The following is a 16,173-nucleotide window of genomic DNA, read 5'->3' on the forward strand; positions in this document are numbered from 1 at the left end:
CATCTTACCTACTTTCACCTTATCTTCCGGACTCAAAGGAAAACAGTACTATTTTCATTTCTATACTGTGCCCGCGCACATGGAAAGTAAAAATAAACCCCGTAGATTACTTTAAATATCCACGCTGTGAGCCTCGACCTTACGTAAGAGGACTGAAGCGGCAGAGCAGGGCGACAGCGCAGAGAAAGAGCGCGTCTCAGCACAGTCTCTGCAACACCAAAGCCACATCCACGCGCCCTTACCGTGGCTGCTCTCTGTACTATCATTAAGGAGATGTAAAGGCGGAAAGGACACGGGGAGGGCCGCTTAGTTTGTCTTGGTTCTTTTTGTTTCCCGGGGATTGGAGAGAGGGTGATTAGGCAAGCAGAGAAGGCTGTCCACTCCACTGATTCCTCTTCCTGTCCCCACCTATTGACTTGCACAGGGAGCACCGCCCAGAGCTCGGTCCATAAAGAGGCAATGACGGCTGTGAATCCAACGCTGGGTGTATCATCCCGGAGTGTCGGGCCATTAGATGCTACCACACAGGAAAGTAAGAAATAACTGTTCCAAATGATATTCCCAAGTGATATTCCATACTGTCCACTTTCCTGTGCTTTCCCACTAACATTTTTCTCATTCTTTTAACTCTATATAAAGCAATGCCAGGGAATCTCAGCATCTAACAGAACATTCCATTAAGCAAAGGAAGGTTTATTTGTCAGAGTGGAAAGTGGGTGCACAGTAAAATGTGACTATCACGGGTGTGCTGGATGCTTCCGCTGGTGAAAAAGGACCACTTCCTCTGTTCTTTCTGGTTTAATCCGGTCATATCTGGTTTCGTACGTCCAGAAAACTAGGAATTTCCTGTCTTCTGATGCTCTTTTCAGGATTTCCAATGCTTCATTCCGATGTCAAGACGGGTGCTATCTGTGCACCTATTTTCTGTTTGGCGTTTGTTCCCATTTCCATGCGCACGATCACGCGCTCCCACTAACACCTGAGGTGCTTTCGGCCACAGGCGGGGCAGACCCTGCCTCTACATTCCATTCTCCGTCCACGCTCGCGCAGGAGTGCGAACCACGCGGCTTCCCTCGAGTCCACTAGACCCGCGGAGGCTCCTCTACTGAAGAACTCAACCACCGGCGCCTGCAACTTGCTGAAGCGACGAAAGAGCACCGAGGCGCGCACAGAGGCGCGGCGGTCCGAGGCAGGACAGGGAGGTCTTCTTGCGGGACGGTGGGTCAGCTCCCTTCACCCAGCTGGGTCTTTTTCGCCTCCCGGGGTCCTGGAAGGAGATTAGCAGAGACGGGCTGCGGGGTGCTCTCTGTCTCTCTGTCAAATCTCAGGGCCCTCCAGGGCTCCGCCCCTCCCTCCTCCGTCTCCTTTCCTAGGCTGCTGCCATCAGGCAGCCCACCACGCCCACAGCCTCCCTCTCCTCAACTCTGGCCATGTCCCTCTCTGACACTTTCGCCTTTTCAACTCCTCTTCTCTGTTAAATTTCCCAGTTAGCTCCACTCGCTGTCGGTCAATTCTCTGTGGGCTTTCGTAAGAGTGACCTCCAGTGTAGCTCTCAACTCTCTTTGAACACTCTTAGCCACTGATACCTTATTTTAAATGAAGGAGTTTGATGTTTTCTGAAGTATAGATTAAACTTAAGTAAATGAAGCATTTCTGTGGCTCCCCAAAGCAAAGGGAACGGCAAATGAGTCGTGGGCTGTCCTACACATGCATTTTATTGAGGAACTATATAATTGAGATAAATGCCAGTGCTTGTTCCAAATAGTTTGCTGTGAAATCCATGATCATTAATGCCATTCTATTCTCAATTCAATTGATCCATATATTCTATTTAAGTTCAAGTTTGAAGATATCAAATTTGGACAGTGATGGCATTGATGCTCCTTGAGGAATGGAAGTTTTATCCCGTGTAGTTGAAATTTTCAATAATTTTTATAGTATTAAATATATTCACAGCCTAATATTCCAACCACCTCATGAACAAAGCATTCATTTGTGTTGATGTAGCACTAAAGAGTGGAATCCATGGCTGATTAGAACTTGAGCATCTCATGCACGAGTGGAAACAAAATTCAGTGTGTAGATGGGAATGAAAGAGAAAGTAAGCTCAAAGAAGATAGAGACTGACCAAAGTTTATTATTTGACGGGGTTTAGAGAAGTTCCTTGGCTATGACGTGGCATAGATCGTTGGATGGAGTTTCAATTTTTCAATGAGAGATTTCAGTGTTTAAGTCCCTGTAGGGGGCTAGTCTTACGACTGGCTTTGCCTACATATTTCTAACTTTTACACAGAGGCTAGATTCCCTTTGGAAATTCTTCAAGGCGTCTGTACTGTGTACCTCTTTTCATACTGTGCTCCTCCTGTTTCCTCAACTGTCTCGTACAAGGCAAGGCTTTGAGGGGACAAACTAGGGTCGCAACAGAAAGAGAAACCGTTGGTCAAATGTATGCACTTCAGGAATCTACTCTATCCTCCCTCTGTGGGCAGGAAAGCAGCTTTGGAGTCTCTTACAAGGATTCGGTGGATACGCAAAGAGTTCATTTAGGCATGAAAATGAAAATACTTGAGAGACAAAGAAAGAGTGCAGATTGACTCAGGATTTGGAGTCATACTAAATTTTGGGAAAGAAGGATTCACTTAAGAATACCTCAGCAAATTTGACTAGCCTTCTGCAGAGCTCATAAGATGCAGGGATAAGCAGGACTTATGCCTGGTTTTAACATTTTTGTTGTTGTTAGGTTGATTTCTTTTCAATTGGAAACAAGAAACAGAAAATTCCTGCCATGAACATAGAAGAAATACTCTAAAATGAAGAGAAGTGTCATAGTTGTGCCATGTGACACCCATCGAAGGAGCTGAAAATGATGAGTAGACTTGGAGTGCAAATGCCTGATCCAGGAGCTAAATTCTGCAATGAAATTAGTGTAGATGAAAATGGAGAATGACAGCCAGGAAGGGAGAAGATCAGAAGAGGGTGGTTCATTTTCTGTTCATGGGCATCTTATATTTTATCCCCATTTCTGTCTTCTTTTCTTGTCAGTAATATTGGAAAATGGTACCTCAGGTGAAAATATTGATGAATCTGGTTGCTTGTGACTGTGCACTCATTTCTTCCCTATGTTGTTGCAACCACGCTGTACAATGGCAAATCACTGGGTCTTTTCTTAAAAAAATATTTTCATCAGAAAAGGGATACTCTCATGCAAAAAGAATGAAAGCTGACCCCTGCCATGCAGCATACAAAGAAAAAAAGATTTTTATGGAGGAACCGTCACACACATACAGTCCATACATAGTGTACAATCAATGGTTCATGATGTCATCACATAATTCTGTGCTCAACACCATGATCATTTTTAGAACACTTGCATCACCACAGTGAAAAAAAAAAATCATGTACATCCCATACACTTTACCCTTCCCTCTCATTGACCAATACTATTTCAATCTTCACAATTTGTTTTACCCCTTATCCAACCTATTATTTATTTTTTATCCATATTGTTTTACTCATCAGTCCTTACCAGAGATAAAAGGAGCACAGACGCAAGGTTTCCACAGTCACATGTCACATTGTAAAAGCTATGTACTTCTACAATCATCTCCAAGAATCAAGGCTACTGGAATACAGCTCTACAGTTTCAAGCACTTCCCTCCAGCCACTTCGATACACCCTAAACTAAAAAGGGATATCTATCTATATAATGCATAAGAATAATCTCCAGGACAACCTCTGGACTCTGTTCGAAATCTCTCAGCCACTGAGATTTTATAATGTGTCATTTCTCTCTTCCCCTTTTTGGTTGAGAAGCCTTTCTCAATCCCATGATGTGGGACATGGTCTCCTGAAGGTTCTGTGACATTAGTAGCACTCCCTCTATCTGACCATTTAGAGTTCCCATTGATTCAATTATAGAACATGAAATTCCCAAGTGGTACCCCAGAAAATCCCCTTGCATTCAGACATATTCCTCCCTAACTTCAGGGTGCAGTAGCAATGCAACTTGTGAAAATGACCTGCAAGCCTGTGAATCATTTTGACAAAAATGACAACACTTCAAAGGGAAGACAGGGAAATGCATGGGGACCTCTAGGCTGTCCATCAAAAGCTCTCCTGACACAGCTATTTGAGCACACCAGAACATTTCTGCAAATAGTTTCCCAGCTGCCAAGTTTGGAAGCCCCCAGGGTCTTTGAGAGAAGTCATTCCTCACCCAGTCTTTATCCATGAGGACATGGTGGGCTCCTCAGGGATGAAGAGCTGGCTCACAGCTCTCAGAGACTAGTGACCAAAAGGACCTTCTCCAGGCAGGGCGGATTGGATGGTGTGAAAGGGGAGGGCAGGGCAGGAAATACAGAGTGTGATGCTTTCCTTCTTCAGTCTGTCAGTTGACCCAGGCGTGGGAGAGAGAAGGGACGGGGTGACAGAGAGAGGAAAATCCTAAAGGATCGTCCCAGGGCACCTTCCTTTTTTTTTTATTTTTACTTTGGTGGTCTTTTCTTTTTGGTGTGACTTGTGAATGTTCCAGTGTGCAGTGCTTCCTGCTTAAGATTCAGGAGACCCAGCATAGCATAGCCTTTGGTTAGGGAAGATCCTCTGTTGCGTTAGGGATTATGAAAAGTTAACTCCCGAGAGTGGGATGGAGGTGCTGGGGATCGAACCCAGGGCCTCGTGCATGCTAAGCACGCGCTCTACCACTGAGCTACACCCCCTGGGCGTTGTCCCACGGTATGCACGGGAAGTGGTGTTACCTGATCTCTTGGTGTTTGAGGATTTACTGAGTAACTGAAGTCCACGCTGCTGTTTCTGAAACCCTCAAGAAAGGGACTTAGCATTGTGGAGTGGAAGACCCCGTTCCTGCCACTTGCAGCTCGCTCAGCTGTCAGCCGCTCCAGGGACTGCGCCGAGCGGACCTCATCGCGGCGTGGGAGCTGCAGCCCGCCAAGGACAGCGGCAGGATGGAGCCTTCTCCTGACACTCCACATCGCTGCCTCTCCACCTGGACCAGGTAGAGTGCAAGGATGATGTGAAAACCGGGACCGCGAGAGCGTCGCAGGAAATTTAGGGCCAGGTGGGGAGAAAGAGCGAATTGGCATGAGCTCACAGGACTGGGTGTGGGGCCAGACGCCCCCGGCCCTCCTCAAGGCCCAGAACAGGGGTCAAGAGAGCAGACGGTCTCCCCGGAGGGCAGGACGGCAGCGCGGAGGGGAAAGGCCTTGAGTGCCCCTCGGTCTTCCACGCCCGTCTCAGGAGACCTGGGCGCTGTGGTTCCCTAATGGTTGCGCTGGAGACCCGGGCCGCGCCGGTACGGACGTCTCGGTGGTGAAATCCTCTACCGCCTCGTGCTTTTCCGTCCCCTCGCGGGGCGCAGAGCACCCCACGGCCGCCGCGGAGAACTTCTCTCTTCCAAGCCCCGGCGAGGCCAGGCCCGCTTCTGGGCATGGGGTGACTCGGGGTCTCGCAGCCGCACCCCCAGCTCCGCACCAACCCGGACCCGGCCCGAAGTGGGATGAAAGCGTGCGTCGCAGAGACCCGGGCGTCCTGTGCGCGGGGATCCCGGTGGAGAGCGCGGCGCGGAGAGCGCAGTGGAGCGCTGTGCAGGGCGCCCGGAGTGAGCATTTCTGTTGGCCGGGCAGGAGCTGCAGGGCCTGGTAGCTTCGCAGAGCCGCGGGACCTCTGTCTGTCCTGCTGTCCGTCTGCGGTGGTAGTTGTCCTGTGCATTGCAGAATGTTTATCAACATCCCTGACCTCTACACCCAACAGACGCCAGTAATGACCCTCCCCCCTTTATAGCCAGAAAGGCTTGACGTTGCCAATTGTCCCAGCACTTTACCCCCAAAGGTCCCCAGTCGAGAACCACTGCACTGGACCAAAGAACAAACTAGGGATGACTTATATGGCTGCCTCATCCTGAAAGGAATATAAGGTTTTCTTTTGATCGTTACGTGGAGAACCCAAGGAGAGAGCTACAAGCATTGTTTTCCAGTCGTTTATTCACTAGAAAGTATTTATAAACTATGTGTAATGTGAGAATCATTGTAATCCTTCAAATTTCCATTGGGCATTGACAATTCAACTGGACGTTGAAAATTATTAAAGGATAAAGTGTCTGTGACTTCATAAAGATTTGCCTGGATCTGGAGGGGAGTGGGAGACAAATACATCAGCACTTACACTATTAACTCCTTCTGGCGCAGACTTGGCTGAGCAGCTGTAACTCCAGTGGCCTCTGCTTAGACTCTGGATTTCCTGCTCATTCTCTATCACGAATTCCGCAGCCACCACACCGTACTCCTGTACCTCCACTAGGGCTGGCTCAGAGCCACAGCAGAAAATGCTGGATGGAGGGGTCAGCGGAACACAGCCCAGCAGGTGAGCTTGGGAAATTTCAATCTGAACAGAAAGAGAAAACAGGTCCTAAGTGAGAAACAACAAGCACGTGACGTCACAGACAGTCACTGCCTTACTAATACCTGGGGACCAGCATCCTGCTTGGGAACCCTGACAGGGCTCTGCCTCGGAACACCTTCTCTACTTCCGAGACCCACAAAGAAGCTCATGTGTTGCTGTGGCACCGCAGGGGTGTGCAGTGCTCCACCCTCCCCTGGTTCCTGCTTCAGCTCCTTAACCAGGTGTGTGTTCAGTTCCATCATGGGCAGCACCTGCTCTGTCAATGACAGGAGAGTGATCCAGGTCAATTCTGATGGGTTCCAGGTCAATTCTGGTGGGTTCCAGCTCGCGCCTTCCTTTCCCAGCTGCCTCCTCCGCAGACTTCAAGCTCCAGCCTCAGAGACCAGGACAGCAGCCTTACAGAGATGGTAAACCAGAACCCACAGCCATGGTGGTCAAATTCGCATGATAAAGCAATCATGAGTAGAAAGTAAAGCTTTGGACCCACAGAAGATGAGGCTCTTTTGGCACAAGACTATGGTGGCTCTGGGAGTGCCCAAATGCTCCTCCTATCTCTGGAAATCACTTTCTCCACAGTGGATTTGCAATGCTCAGGGATTCATGAGAAGTGTCTTCCCTTGGACAGGATACTAACAGTTCTTCACCAAGGAAGGGCTGAGATCACAGGACTCTGACTAGTTGTTAGACCAACCTCTAGCCGGCCAGGAGTACGCAGACAGGCATAGAAATTTAGGCACCTGAGGGAAATGGAAAACAAGGAGGAAATTTTTCTACTGAACCTCCTATCTGTCCACTGACACAGGTACAGTTGAAGTTGGCGAGGGTGGAGGAATCTAATAAAATAATGGTGCAAGGACCTTTTATTTCATTCTCCTTCCACCTGCCTTTTATTTCTTCCTGCTTCATAATAATGAGAAACAGCAGCAAAACATAAGCCGTCTATTGTGTTATGACATGCTTGTTTCTTCATCTTCACTGAACGTTTCAGTTTGCTAAATCTATGGACTGCACTATACCAGAAATGGATTGGCTTCTACAATGGGGATTTATCTGAAAACAGGCTGCTGGCATCCAGGGGTCCTCTGTCAGGTAGCAAGGCAGAGGCGGGGTCTGATGGTGCTTCACTGCCAGGTCTCACTCTCTGCTGCTGGTTCCAGAGCCCTCTTCCCTGAACTTCTTTGGATCTCTTCTTAGCATCTGGCCTTTTCTCTCTAAATTTTCTGGGTATTTGTCTCTGAGCTCTCTGACATTTTTCTGTCTTTTATTCTCATAATGGTTTCCAGTAAACAATGAAGACTCACCTTGAGTTGGGTTGGTCATAGCTCAATTAAAACCACCTAATCAAAAGCATGCACCCACATGAGGGCTGCACCCACAGAAATGGATTAAAGGAGCATGCATTTTCTGGGGCACATAAGAGCTTCAAACTGAAACACGGAGTGAGCAGCATTTTTACTCCTGTTATTTCATGACTTCATTGAGCTGAAAAATTCAGGTTAAAAGATTTGTGGAGAGTCAGAGGCCATAATAGAAAATGAGTAAATACCAATGGGTTGACTTTGCTGTGAGGAGTAAAATTACAAGTAAAGATATTCACAGGGAAGAACAGGAAATCCTCATGCAAACTTAGCAGTATTTAGCTGTGAAGGCGTGTGGAAACAAGCCTAGGAGATGTTGGGGATTGAACCCAGGGCCTCGTGCATATTAAGTATGCACTCTTACACTGAGCCACACTCCCTGGCCTGGCTGTAAGCAAAGAGGATCCTATATGAGGGACAACCAGCATTTTCTCCAAGTGTGCAGATGTTTAATTCTTCACAAGTCCAACTCCTCCCTGTTCAACTCATTGTCTCACATCCATGAAGGAGAAATAGAAATGCAATCCCCACCCCCGTCGAGGACTGCTTTAAGCCTACTCCCTATACAGTCCAGGACTGAATATGCTGCTATGTGTTAAGATACAGCTTTCTCCAAATGTTTTCTTTCCTGCCTACAAGATGCCAAAAGACACAGAAAATAGTGCAAGGAAATACAAAGATGAGTCCTGCGTGTGATCTCAGGGGAAGGTAGGTCCAGGTGGGCAGGTATAACAGGAAATTAATGATTGCACAGTAGCTTTCCAAATGGAGCAGCACCGAAGGCTTCTATGGGTGGCCTGACCGCTCTTAAAAACCGCTGCATCCGGATTTGAACATGGCAGCAGCTTTGTCCTCACAATGTTGAAGGCAAGAAAACACAAAAGACTGAAGAGAAAGGAAAAAGAAGAGAAAGCTGGGGGCTTCTGTTGTTACGGCATTCTCACCTGCATATGCAAGAAACAAACAAACAAAACAGCTTTTGTCTTTTGGATGTGAATGAATTTTTATTTTCCTGAACAATTTATGCCTTAGACGAGCACACACCAGGGTTACACCCCCCAGACCGGTCTACCCACACAGCTACATCTTCCCTGGCCACTGGACGTGCGTTCACAAGCACCAACATAACATCCCAATCTGCACCATACCTGTCCTGAAACAAATCCCTGTACTGAGCGCTGCACCCAGTACCCTGCTGCCTGCTGTACAACCATCCCACAAACACAAAGCCTTAGACTACTGAAAAAAGTCAACTCCCAAAGTACATCAATCAAGATGTCTACATGCGATGAAGACAGCGTAAGATCACTAAGCATATCATAACGTAGGCAGACATAGTCCTGCCTGATGACCAAATTAAAACACCTGAGGAGACACGGACACTGGAAGAAGTAGTCAAAGATGCTCCTACAACTCTACTTAAAAAATAAGTGGGATAGCGAATGACATAAAGGAGATCAGGGAAGATGGTAGAAGAGCAGAAAGAGGAATTTGAAATAATAAACAGAAAAATAGCAGGACTATTTTTTTGACTAAATAAAAAACATACTAGAGGCACACAACACCAGATTAGAAGAGACAGAAGAAAGAATAAGTGATTTAGAAGACAGGATAATTGACTATGAAGACTCAAGACAGCAAATGGCAAAAAAAAAAAAAAAAGATGGAAAAAATGAATGGGAACTCAAGGAGATGATAAGCAAAACAAAGCACACAAATATAAGAATCATTGGTGTCCCAGAAGGAGAAGAGAGGAGTAAAGGGCTAGGAAGTGTAGTTGAAGATATAATGGAGGAAAACTTCCCCACACTTATAATGGACATAAATGTACAAGTCAAAGAAATCCAAAGAACTCCAAACAGAATAAATCCAATCAGGCTTTCCCCAAAGAACATACTAATCAGTCTGTCAAATGTTAAAGAGAAGCAGAAAATCCTGAAAGTGGCAAGAGAAAAGCAATCTCCTACATACAAGGGAAATCAAATAAGACTGAGTTCAGACTCCTCAATTAGCACCCTGGAGGCGAAAAGGCAATGGTATGTTATATTCAGGATCCTAAAAGAGAAAGACTTCCAACCAGGAATTCTGCACCCAGCCAAACTGTCCTTTAAAATTGTGGGAGAGATTCAAGCTTTGACAGAAAAAGAAGTCTTGAAAGAATTTGTCAACAAGAGACTGGCCCTACCAGAAATACTAAATGGAATTCTGCTGGTGGAAAAAAAACAGACAGGAGAGGGAGGTCTGGAGGAGGGCACAGAATTCAAGAGGACAACTAAGGGCAATATAAAGAATACAAAGAGAAGGAGAGAAAAGAATACATAGATCTGACAAATAAAATAAAAACAATAAGATGGTGAAATCAAGAAACATCTTTTGAGTAACAATTTTGAATATTAACAGGCAAAACTTACCAATTAAAAGATACAGATTGGCAGAATGGGTTAAGAAACATAATGCAGCTACTTGCTGCTTACAAGAGACTCATGTTAGACACAAGAATACAAAGAAATTGAAGTGAAGGGATAGAAAAAGATCTTTCACACAAGTTGTAACCAAAAGAAAGCAAGAGTAGCTATACTAATATTGGACGAAATAGACTTTAAATGTAAAGACATCATAAGAAACAGTCTAGTTTGCTAGTTGCTGGAATGCAATATACCAGAAAAGGAATGGCTTTTTAAAAGGTGAATTCAATAAATTGCTAGTATACAGTTCTAAGGCTGAGAAAATGTCCCAGTTTAAGCAAGTCTATAGAAATTTCCAATCTAAGGCTTCCAGGGAAAGATACCTTGATTCAGGAAGACCGATGAAGTTCAAGTTTCCTCTCTCAAGTGAGAAGGCACATGGCAAACAGAGTTTCTCTCTCATTTGGAAAGGCACAGGGTGAACACAGTCATGGGTCCTCTCTCATCTGGAAGGGCACATGGCAAACACGGCTTCATCTGCTAGCTTCTTCTGCTGGCTTCTGTTTCATGAAGCTCCCTGGGAGGCATTTTCCTTCTTCATCTCCAAAGGCGCTGGCTGGTGGACTCTGCTTCTCGTGGCTCTGTTATTCTGCTCTGCTCTCAGAATCTCTTTCATTCTCCAAAATGTTTCTTCCTTTATAGGAATCCAGAAAATGATCAAGACCCACCCAAATGGGTTGAGACATGTCATCACTTAATCCAGCCTAACAACTACTCTTGATTCAATCACATTTCCAGGGAGATAATCTGATTACAGTTTCAAACATACAGTATTAAATAGGGATTATTCTGCCTTTGTGAAATGGGATTTAAATTAAAACATGGCTTTTCAAGGGTACATACACCCTTTCCAACCAGCACAAGAAATAAAGAAGGACACTGTATACTAATGAAAGGGTCAATTCACCAAGAAGATATAACAATCATAAATATTTATGTTCCCAACCAAGGAACTCCAAAGTACATGAGACAGACATTGCAAAACTGAAGGGAGCAATTGATGTTTCAAGAATAATAGAAGGAGACTTCAATACACCACTCTCCTCTATAAATAGAACAAGCAGACAGAAGATCAACAAGGAAGTATATAAGTTAAATAACTTGATACAGGAAATAGACCTAACAGACATATATAGGTCATTGCACCCAAAGCACGGGGTTACACGTCCTTCTCTAGTGCTGATGGAGTATTTCCAGGAGAGGTCATATGCTGGGGCACAAAACAGTCTTTATAAATTTTAAAATACTGAAATTATTCAAAGCACTTTCTCTGATCACAATGGGATGAAGCTGGATCACATAACCACCAAAAATGAGAACATTTACAAATATATGGAGATTAAATAACACACTTCTAAACAACCACTGGGGCAAAGAAGAAATTGCTAGAGAAATCAGCAGCTATCTGGAGATGATTGAAAATTAGAATACAACTTATCAGAACTTATGGTAACTTATCAGTATGGTAAAGGCTGTGCTCAGAGGAGAATTTATTGCCTTAAATGCCTATATTAAAAAACAAGAAAGAACAAAAACTGAGGACTTAACAGGAAGCCTGGAGCAGCCTGAGAATGAACAGCAGATTAACCCCAAAGCATACAGGAGGAGAAAAATAACAAGGTTTAAAGCAGAGATAAATGAATGGAAGAACAAAAGAACAATAGAAAAAATCAATAAAACCAAAAGTTGTTTCTTTGAGAAAATCAATAAAGTTGATGGGCCACTATCAAGACTGATAAAGAAAAAGAGAGAGGTAATGCAAATAAACAAAATTAGAAATGAGAAGGGCTGCATTACCACAGACCCTGAAGAAATAAAAGAAATCATAAAAGGATACTATGAACAACTATCCACCAACAAACTAAACAACTTAGATGAAATGGACAAATTCCTGGAGACACACAAACAAGCTACACTGACTCAGGAAGAAATAGAAAATCTCAACAAACCAGTCACAAGTAAAGAGATTCAATCAGTCATCAAAAATCTTCCTACAAAGAAAAGCCCAGGCCAGATGGCTTCACAGAGGAATTTTATGAAACATTGTGAAAAGAACTAACATCAATCCTGCTCAAACTTTTCAAAAAAAATGAAGAAGAAGGAACTCTACTTAACTCATTTTCTCAAGCTAGTATCATTTTAATTCCAAAACTGGGGAAGCATGGTATGAGAAAGGAAAATTAAAGGTCAATCTCCCTAATGAACATGGATGCAAGTATTCTCAATATAATATTAGCAAGTCGAATCCAACAACACATTAAAAGAATTATACACCATGACCAAGTGAGGTTTATATCAGGAATGCAAGGATGGTTCAACATAAGAAAATCAATTAATGTAATACAGCACATTAACAAATCTAAAGGAAAATCTCATGATCATCTCAATTGATGCTGAAAAAGCATTCAACAAAATTCAGCATCCTTTTCTGATAAAAACACTCTATAAGATAGGAATCAAAGGTAACTACCTCAGGATGATAAAGGAAATATATGAAAAACTAATAGCCAGCCTTGCACTCAATGGAGAGAGAGACTGGAAGCCTTTCCCCTAAGATCAGATAAAAAAACAAGCATGTCCACCACCAGCACTATTATTCAACATTGGCCTAGAAGTTCTAGCTAGAGCAATAAGGCAGGGCAAAGAAATAAAAGGCATCCAAACTGGAAAGGAAAAAGTAAAACTCTCATTACTTTCAGGTGATATGATACTATACTTGGAAGATCCTGGGAAATCTACAGCAAAGCTACTTGAGCTAATAAACAAATTCAGCAAGGTGGTGGGATATAAAATTAATGTGCACAAATCAGTAACATTTCTATACACAAGCAATGAGCTACCTGAGGAGTCAGTCAAAGAAAAAATTCCATTCAAAATTGCAACTGGAAGAATCAAATACTTAGGAATGAACTTCACTAGGGATGTAAAGGAAAAGAAGGCTAAATATAGATAAGATGTCAATTATCCCTGAATTGGTCTACAGATTCAACATAGTACCAATCAAAATTTCAACAACCTACTTTGAAGATTTTGAAATGCCAACTACCAAATTTGTCTAGAAAAGAAAGATCCTGAATAGCTAAAAGCATCCTGAAAAAGAAGAATGAAGTGGGAGGATTAACACTATCTGATTTTAAAACCTCTTAGAAAGCCACAGCGGTCAAAACAACCTGGTTCAGGCACAAAGACAACAGCATTGACCAATGGAATAGAATTGAGAGTGCAGAAATAGACCACCAAATCTCGTCAATGGACTTTTGACAAGGCTCCCAAATCCTCTGAACTGGGACAAAATAGTCTTTTCAATAATTGGACTTGGAAGAATTGGATATCAATAGCAAAGAGAATGAAAGAGGACCCCTGTTTTATACCCTACACAAAAATTAACTCAAAATGGATCAAACACCTGAATATAAGACCTAGAACCATAAAGCTTCTAGAAGAAAATGTAGGGAAACATCTTCAAGATCTAGTAATAGGAGGCAGCTTCCTAAAGTTTACACCCAAAGCACAAGCAACAAAAGAAAAAATAGATAAATGTGAACTCCTCAAAATCAAATGTTTCTGTACCTCAGAAGACTTTGTCAAAAAGGTGACAAGGTAGCCAACTCAATGAGAGAAAATATTTGGAAATCACATATCAAACAAAGGTTTGATCTCCTGTATAAACAAATAAATCATACAACTCACCAAAAAAAGAACAAATTATCCAATTATACAATGGGCTAAAGATAAAATAAGCATTTTTTCTGAAGAACAAATACAGATGGCTCAAAAGCACATGAAGAGATGCTCATTTTCATTAGCTATGAGGGAAATGCCGATGAAGACCACAATGAGATACCACCTCACACCTATAAGAGTGGCTGCTATTAAACAATCAGGAAACTATAAATTTTGGAGAGGATGGGGAGAAACTGGGACACTTATACACTGCTGGTGGGAATGTACAATAGTACAGCCACTATGGAAGACTGTTTGGTGGTTTTGTAGGAAACCAAATATTGAGCTGCCCTATGACCCAGCAATAACAGTACTTGATATATACCCAGAAGACCTGAAAGTAACAACACAAACAGACATTTGCACACCGAGGTTCATAGCAGCAGTAGTCATAATCGCCAAAAGATGGAAACAAACCAGTGCTCATCAACGGATAAGTGGATCAATAAAATGTGGTATACATATATGATGAAATATTGTACAGCAAGAAGACAAAATGACATCCTGAAGCACATGACAAGATGAATGAGCCTTGAGGGCATAAGGCTGAGTGAAATTAGCCAGACACAAAAGGACAGATACTGTATGATTCCACTTTTATGACCAGCATACAGATATAATCAGAAACTAATAATATAAAATACAGGGGACTTAGAGATACATAAAAGCTAGAGATGGGTGAATCATTAGCTAATGAGGTTGAACTCTAATGTCCTTACATTAGATAGGAGTGAAGATAACTCTCTAGTGGGTCTAGAAGTAATATTGCCATATTGAAGTTGAACAAAATTGAAAGGGGTTGTATAGACCTACATGTCCCACTGACTCATAGTAGAAATATGAATGAGTTCTTGTAAATAATTACGTTAAAGATATGATTCTTGTATAAAGAGTGTTTAAGTCCAGGGGACAGGGGGAAAACTGCTATTGCATGCTATGAGCTATGTTCAGAAGGAAACCATCAGCACTACCACAGCAACAGCAAAGGAAAATAATGGGGTGAGGGACAAGAGTTAAGAGGAGGTTTAGATCTCCTATTTGGTGAGGGTATGTTTATTGCTTTTCTGTCTCTTGGGAAGAATGAAATTATCTAAAATTAAGAATGTTGATGGACTGTGGACTTTGGGCTCTCTACGTGATGCCTGATGAATTCAGGTGGCTGAAGGATGCACTGATGAAGAATTAGAATGGTGAATGATGGTGTATACTTATGAAGGAAGGCTGTGCTGCTACAAATGGAATATTGTTGTGAGGCATGCAACAGTGTGAATGAACATGTGGGATATTTGGTGAGACAAAATAAGCCAGAAACAAAAGAACAATGGTATGGTCACCTTTAGAAAATGCTTATAAGAAAACATGGCCTGGATTGTAAACTTTTAGATGAGACACATTAAGTCCTGAGTGGTGATTATTATTTCTGGATTTTGGGAGGTTGTTATATAGATGTATATATAACCCGATATTTAGAGAGAAGAATGAAGCCAAACAGGTTGGGGTTAAATATAGGGATAAGGAAGACATTGTCTATATTTTAGAACCACACATACTCTTTGAGACCAATGGAAGAAAGATTTATTTGGTCTGGAACTGAAATTTTCTGTAGTGCATAATCTAATTCAACTTATATGTATAGTTCATTTCAACAACTGAAACAGAGAGCACAGAATGAGAAAGAGGTCCTTTAATCCTGTATATATTATTGTAAAGCCTGGAAACATCCTGGAGTACATTAACCAGATAATCAAAAAGTCTTGGCAAAGTCCCCTGAGGGAGGAGAGAAAGACTTTGGAGCTATTAAACCTCATCATCAGGGAACCCACTCATACTGTGTCAAACTTTAGGGACTCCCAAATCAATAGGCCATGCCCTTGATCATGAGGCTTACTCTTGTGAAGTTTATGTAGGTAGCGGAGAAACTTAGAATACCTATAAGCATGCATAAGAGTTACTTCTGGAGGACCTCTGTTTTTGCTCAAATGTGGCCTCAGTCTCTCTATGCCCAACTCTGCAAATGAAATCACTGCCTTCCTCCCTATGTGGGACATGATATTGAGGGATGAAAGTCTCCTTGGCAAAGTGGGAGAGGACTCACAGGGATGAATCCAGACTTGGCACCATGGGATCAACATTTCCATCCGGACCAAATGGGGGGAAAGAAGTGTAATCAATAAAATATCAGTGGCAATAGAGTTCAAATAGAGTTGAAAGGC

At 42.9% G+C, this 16,173-nt stretch overlaps 1 non-coding gene across 1 annotated transcript; it reads right to left on the bottom strand.

The window, feature by feature from the left end:
* Positions 1-4,643: 4,643 nt before the first annotated feature.
* TRNAA-AGC (transfer RNA alanine (anticodon AGC)) lies at positions 4,644-4,715 on the bottom strand. Its single transcript has one exon. It is a non-coding gene; the product is annotated as a tRNA-Ala (tRNA).
* Positions 4,716-16,173: the final 11,458 nt, after the last annotated feature.

This window comes from Tamandua tetradactyla, chromosome 5 (assembly GCF_023851605.1).
Source record: "Tamandua tetradactyla isolate mTamTet1 chromosome 5, mTamTet1.pri, whole genome shotgun sequence".
Lineage (NCBI taxonomy): Eukaryota > Metazoa > Chordata > Mammalia > Pilosa > Myrmecophagidae > Tamandua > Tamandua tetradactyla.